This window comes from Cryptomeria japonica, chromosome 3 (assembly GCF_030272615.1).
Source record: "Cryptomeria japonica chromosome 3, Sugi_1.0, whole genome shotgun sequence".
In the NCBI taxonomy this organism is placed as follows: Eukaryota; Viridiplantae; Streptophyta; class Pinopsida; order Cupressales; family Cupressaceae; genus Cryptomeria; species Cryptomeria japonica.
Window position 1 is genome coordinate 698,718,191 of NC_081407.1, and position 7,056 is coordinate 698,725,246.

Genomic DNA, 7,056 nt, shown 5'->3' on the forward strand with positions numbered 1-7,056 from the left:
TTTAGAGAGAGTTAAGGGGTATTATGTCATAACAAGGCTTATTGTGACATAATAGGACCTATAATGTCATAATACAACCTATTATGTCATAATAGGTCACATTGTGACATAATAGGACCTATTGTGACATAATAGGCCCTATTGTGACATAATATGACCTATTATGTCACTATTATGTCATAAGACCCCTTAAGAGGACCTATTATGACATAAGACCTCTTAGTAGGATCTATTATGACATAATAGGATTGATTATCACATAATAGGACCTATTATGTCATAATAAGTACTATAATATCATAAGACTCTTTAAGAGGACCTATTATGACATTATAGCCCTTAGTAGGATGTGTTAAAGGGTATTGTGTCATAATAGGACTAATAATGACATAATAAGATCTATGATGATGTAATAGGTCCTATTATGTCATCATAGGTCTTATCATGACATCATAAGTCCTATTATGACATAATACCCCTTAAGAGGACCTATTATGACTTTATACCCCTTACTAGGACTTGTTAAGGGGTATTATGTCATAATAGGACCTATTGTGACATAATAGGACCTATAATGTCATAATGCGACCTATTATTGTCATAATAGGTCGCATTATGACATTATAGGTCCTATTATGTCACAATAGGTCCCATTATGACATAATAGGTCCCATTATGACATAATAGGTCTTATTATGACATAATACGACCTATTATGTCATAATAGGTCCTATTATGTCATAAGACCCCTTAAGAGGACCTATTAAGACATTATACCTCTTACTAGGACCTATTATGACATAAGACCCCTTAGTAGGACCTATTATGACATATGTAGAGAAAGATAAGTTGGGTGGGAGAGAGAGATGGTACATTAAGAGAGAGGTAGAGATGTATATATAGAGAAATATAGGTAGGTAGGGGGTAAGGGGATGTGTATAGGGAGAGCAGAGATAAAGAGTAAAGAGTTAAGGACGTGAGAGAGAGGTAGAGACATAGTTTTAGATTTTGGGAGAGAGGGGACAAAGTGATATAGAAAGGAAAAAAAAGACAAAGAGAAATGTGACTTATATATAAATTTTATATTTCATGTATATATACCTTATATTTTTTATAAAAAAAATTAAATTGTTTTTTTAAACTTAAAAAAAAAAAATTAAATTGTTTTTTTAAACTTTAACAAAAAAAATTAAAAAAAGGAAACGGGATACCGTTTTGTTTTTGAAATGAGATCCTGTTTCTTAGATCTAGGCTCGAGATCCTGAAGCTAAACGGGATCCCATTTCAAATTTTGGCTCAAGATCTCGATGTGAAACGAGATCCTATTTCGTTTCTCATGCGCTCCGTGTGATTTGCCATTTTTTTCTAAGTGTACAACTTTCACACTAAGTGGACACAACTTTGTGCACTTACCCAGTTGTGATTTTATCCTAAGGGGGAGATTTTCTTTCTTAGAGGAAGAGATTATTTGGTGTGGGGAGAGAAGCATGACTTCTATTCTGTCTTTGGCATTGTTGTCAAAGAGGGAGAGAAGCATGTGAAAAAATGCCTTTTCTTTGAAGCTTTGTATGCATGATATTAGGGGGAGTTTGTTGGAGATTTTTGATGTTGATTCATTCCTTTGCATTGACTATTTTTCACATTCATATGTTGCCATCAATGCTAAAGGGGGAGATTGTTGGATATTGTTGCTGCTAGGATATGTTGTTGTCACTGATGTCAACATATTTCTGTGTTTGGTGTTCCGATGATTGTATTGAGTTGATTTGGTAGGTTATCTATTTGGGATGCTGGATCAACTATATATACTTCATTCTTTATTGATTCCATGATGCTATGTGGTGATTTAGTTGAGTTGTGGATTTCGGTATGAATATTGTTCTTTTGTGTTCAATGTTGCAGTATTTTGGTATTTGATTCGATGTGCTCTAGTATGATTATATCTTTGGTTGTGGATTTTGGAGAGTGTTTTGGATGTTCATGTGTATCTATATTTTAAATGGTTCGTGATTTGGTGCTCCGAAAGTTATCTTTCTAGTTCGAATTGTTGCTGTTAAGTGTTCCTGTGTCTTAGCGTGTTGATCGATGAAGATTCGATTAAGTGATGTTGGTGCAGCTATTGCGGATGGTTCTAATGTGCTTGTTGGTGTTTCCTGATCATTTTCTATTTGTTTTGGCGGTCTGCATTGATCCTTATGTGTGGTAATGGCGATTTTGTTGATACGGTGATATTATTCGTGTTATGTGGTATTTTTGGTGGTGTAGCATGTTGCGGTTGATCTTGGAGAGATTTAAGGTGATGATGCAAGTTCGAGGATTTGATTTAGGTCCATGCTATGTCATCTATGACATTTTATTGGTCTGATGGTTGATTAATGTATCCCGTGATGTAATTTTGTAATTAAGGGTTGAGGTTTTGGTCGACCTTGTAGTCAAGGTTGATGAATTGTATATATAGGTGTTATATTCATGTAATTTTGGTGTCGATGTGGTGTTTGCATTATCAAAGAGTGGTGTATGTGTGCATATGTGAATTTATTCTTTGGTATGATGTATTGAGAAGATATTGTTGCAGGGCAAACAAATGAGCTTAACCAAAACTGTCATCAGACATTTCATCAAGCATTAGTAGATGCTATCTTTGTAGTTCATGTAATCTGGATTATAGTTTGAATATTATTGTAAGGTAGTGACCTTCCCTGATGGTTGGGGCCTTCTGGGGCATTATATTTTGAGCAATGAGCTCTAGGCAGTGTGCCTGAATGCATGTGCATTTCCCATTGTAATATTTACACATACTACTATAGAGTATCATCTTATTGTGGGTAGGTTCCCACTGTGGTTTTTCCCTTAACCAGGTTTTCCATGCTTGGTGTTATGTGTATTGATATTAGTGTCTTTATCTTTATTCTTACTGCAGTTGATTGAGATATGATATTGTGCTTAATTTGTTTAATCCAATGAAAACTAATTCACCCCTCCCTCTCAGTTTTTCTTCATTGTTGTTGCCAACAATCACAGCTAGCTATAAACAATGCCACAAAATCCAGAGAACATAACAATATTTTTGGACCACCAAACTATCATATCCATGATGCCAAAACTATATCCAAAGAAGATAACAATAACAAACAACATCAACAACACTTTGCAGTCGCGAACACTTTTGAAGCAACCAATAGAACAATTGCAACACCAACACAACAAGATATCTCTACATCACAGACTTTTTGGACCAACAACTATCAGTAACAACAAATTTGACATCACTGATAACCATAGCAACACATAATTCCAATAGTAAAAACCTAATAACTACTAATAAAATGATGATAATACTCAAAAAAGTTGCTACATATATGAATTGTTTTAAAAGACAGATTAATGATAAACTAAATTATCTTGAGATAATAGAGAATAATCATGCTAGACATATTGGATGTTGATGGTAATTCTAAGCCCCTAGATAAGTTTAAAGGAGAGTTTAATGCAATGGTTCCCATTATTTTATCCCTTTTATATGCAAATAAAGAGTTTAATATGAATTTTATTAAACACTACATTAGATGAGTTTTACCATAGAGATGAATTTGGATATAATCAATAAAGAGGATAGGATTATTTTTGACATAAATATGTTATACATAATGACAAGATAGATATATCACTCTCATTTCAATGGCCTTTGGAGAAGATGTGTGCATCATGAATACAGAATCACAATGATTATGATATATTTTCATCTGAATAAGTCATTGTTCCTTAATATTTCAAATCTAGATCAATGAGCAACCTTATTTGGTAGTCTTCTAGTAGTATAATAGTTTTGGTGTATATTGCAGTATCGACATCAAGATTGGTCATCTTAAATGGATACAAGTGACCTAGAGAGTCCATTTTTAATGAATATCTTATATTGTAATGTGAACAAGTCCCCAAGTTACTTTTTATCATATGAAAATCTAAAAAAATTAATTGAAAAGTTATAATTAGGTCCTAGGACAACATGTTTCACTTTACTATATATGGAAATTGTAATATTAAAAAAAATAATTCTAGAATTCCAATTTTGGGAGTGTGTTTCTATTTAAAGGTCAATATTTTTAATTGTAGATCATATTTTGCATGTAAGTGAAAAATATTTGTATGCCATATTTTCAATTTAGGTTGATTAATATGAATAATTCTTACATGTGTCTTTTTCAATTGTCTCCATGATGTATACACTAATTCTTATAAATAAAGGAGTGAAGGGTTTATGAGTTTATTCATGCATATTTTTTCCATCATGTATCTTGTTTGTTGCTTCCATTCAAGTAATAGATTAAAATTCTTTAAATAAGATATCATGAACAATGTATTACATCAAAGATTTGTAAGAAGAATGGTGTGAGATACTCTTTCTTGGTTGTGTCATTGTAAGGTAGTGATGTAGCTATGTCTTTCAAGTTTAAATTTTGGATGTTAGGAAGAGGAACCTGCATGTAATGGTTTGTCTCTCTACCCTAGATAGACACCAATTAGAAGTTCATCTTGTCCAACAAATAGAATTAAAAACCCTAAAATATAAATCATTTTAGTTTTTTTATGTTTTATAATTTATTTTAATGTATATATGTTATATAGATAAAAAATGAGCAATTACTAATAATCTAGCCAATACTAAGTCAATATTACATATATCAATAAACAATTGTGAGAATGGTTTTTCTTAAACAACATCTTGGCGAAAAGAGGCTACAATCTATTAATATTGTTGAAAGGGATATCTCCCTAGGTATAGAAGAACCTAAAACATAGAGGATAAGAAATTTTTTGTGTCATATTTGTTGGTCACTGATCTGGGAGTCTTGAGCATTAGAAATGGATATTCTATAAAGATAATTATGCAATTAGTTAGAAACACCAACTTATTGAAAAGTGTTAGATTCAATGACAGTCCCAAAGACACTGAGAGGGGGTGGGGGGTGAATCAGTGTCTAACCGGTTAATTGAATATTTAAACTTATTTATAACTTTGCCACCCAAAATGGTGTACCGGTAAACAAGAATTAATGCAATAAACACAAATAATAGAGACAACATAGAAACACACCATAACACAACATATTTTAACAAGGAAACCCGGTGTGGGAAAAACCTCGGTGGGATTTGTGACCCACAATATTTACTCACTCGCTAATGAATAAATACTACTTACAATAGGGGCCTACACATGCAGGAAGGCCAACAGCCTAGAGCTCACTACTCAGAAGAGTCTCACTAACTACAAAATGGATAATTAAAATCCAATACAATGTACTGCTCAAAATAGCATCTCTAATGCTTGGTTCAGTACTAGTTTAAGCTCAGATAGATACCTTAACCAAAAACCTTCGCTGTCACTAAATCACCTTATACAACAATCTCCATGATTACAATATTCGCTATCTCTCATATATATAATACCATACCGACAAAATGACTTATGAGATCTCATACTCATATGAGTCTTTACAATATACCATGTCGGCTTACAAAAGATAATTATAATACAATAAACAAAAGTTCATCCCATGTCGGCTTAAGTGTCAGTATGCTTTGTTGCTGATGAATTTGAATGCTAGTGTAAGTGCCTGCTGGTGCCGGTGATCCTGTGTAACCCAGAACCGATTGGTTGCCATCAATGACAATATCAACCAATCTCATATGAGTGTAGAATGGCAACAATCTCCCCCTTTGGTATTGATGGCAACACTCATGAGAAAAATCCAAAATTGTTATCCCAAAACTGAAATCCAAAAAGATGTGCTCCCCCTGAGCAAGTGATCTCCTTTGTACATGCATTTTTCTCTCCACTACTCCCCCTTTGACATCAATGAAAAAGGATGTCAAAAAGAATCAAAGAATACAAATATACTACCTCATCACTTGTAACTGGTTGGTTACAATTTGAAACATGTCTGCCAAAACTAGATTTAGGCTCTACATGAATTTGTTCTTGTCAGAGAGAATGGTCTCAGTCTGCTGGATCATGCCAGTTAGATAGTGCATTTGTTGCTTCGGTGCCCGTTCTCCTTGAACTATTGCCTTAGATAATTCAACCCATTGAGTAATGAGACTATAAAATTTTGGACCAAGTTTACTTTTGAGTTCTCGGACTTTTGACCTTATCCTTGCTTTCTCTTTCTCAAGTTTCTCCAACTTCTCTTCAAAAACTACCATTTTCTGCTCAAAAACTGAGATAAGTCCCAAAGAACCTATCATATTATCCGCAATGTCATCAATCTCTTTTTGTGTCTTTTTAATCTCCTCATCAATGTCCTTTGTCAAACATTGAGGTTTACATGCTTCTCTATATAACTACTTATACTCCAAAATTGTTGAATTGAGTACCGGTAATAGGGAATCCATATGCTCATTATAGTTTTTGATGGTTTTCTCAAAAAATTCTCCTTTCTCTTTATGTACTCTTTCCTTTATGGTATCCTCATCCACCTTATATATAGTTATGATATTTTCAACAATGAATTTGGACAATGTGTCCAATTTACCTATAGAATCATTAATGTGATCTATCTGACAGTTAGGTGCAATCATTTTCAAGATAGGTAATGTGTTATCAATTGCCTTAAATGCCAAGGCATTGCAATATGTTATCCTCTTGATAGAATCCAATAGAACATCTGTTATGTTCGTGGGTCTGAATTCTCCTATTGATGTGCTTGGTTCTGCTATGGATTTCTTCTCAACAACTGTTTGCCCAATTACCTTCACCATTTCTTCCTTATTTCCATTAGTTGCTTCCTCTTTACTTACATTTTCTTCTGGTTCCTCTATCTGTGTTTGTACCTCTGCTTTTGATGGTTTCTCAATCTGTACAAGTACCTCTTCAACTATCGGTTTCTCTAATTCTGGTTGTTTTGTGTTAGTTACCCTACCCTCTATTGGTTTCTTAGTCTCTTGTTGCTCAACTTGTGTCGGTATCCCAGTTTCCTGAGAGTCAACAGTGTGTGCCGGTATCTTAGAGATCTTACTGTCCTTAACATCATCTGCCTTAACCTCTACAGTCTCTTT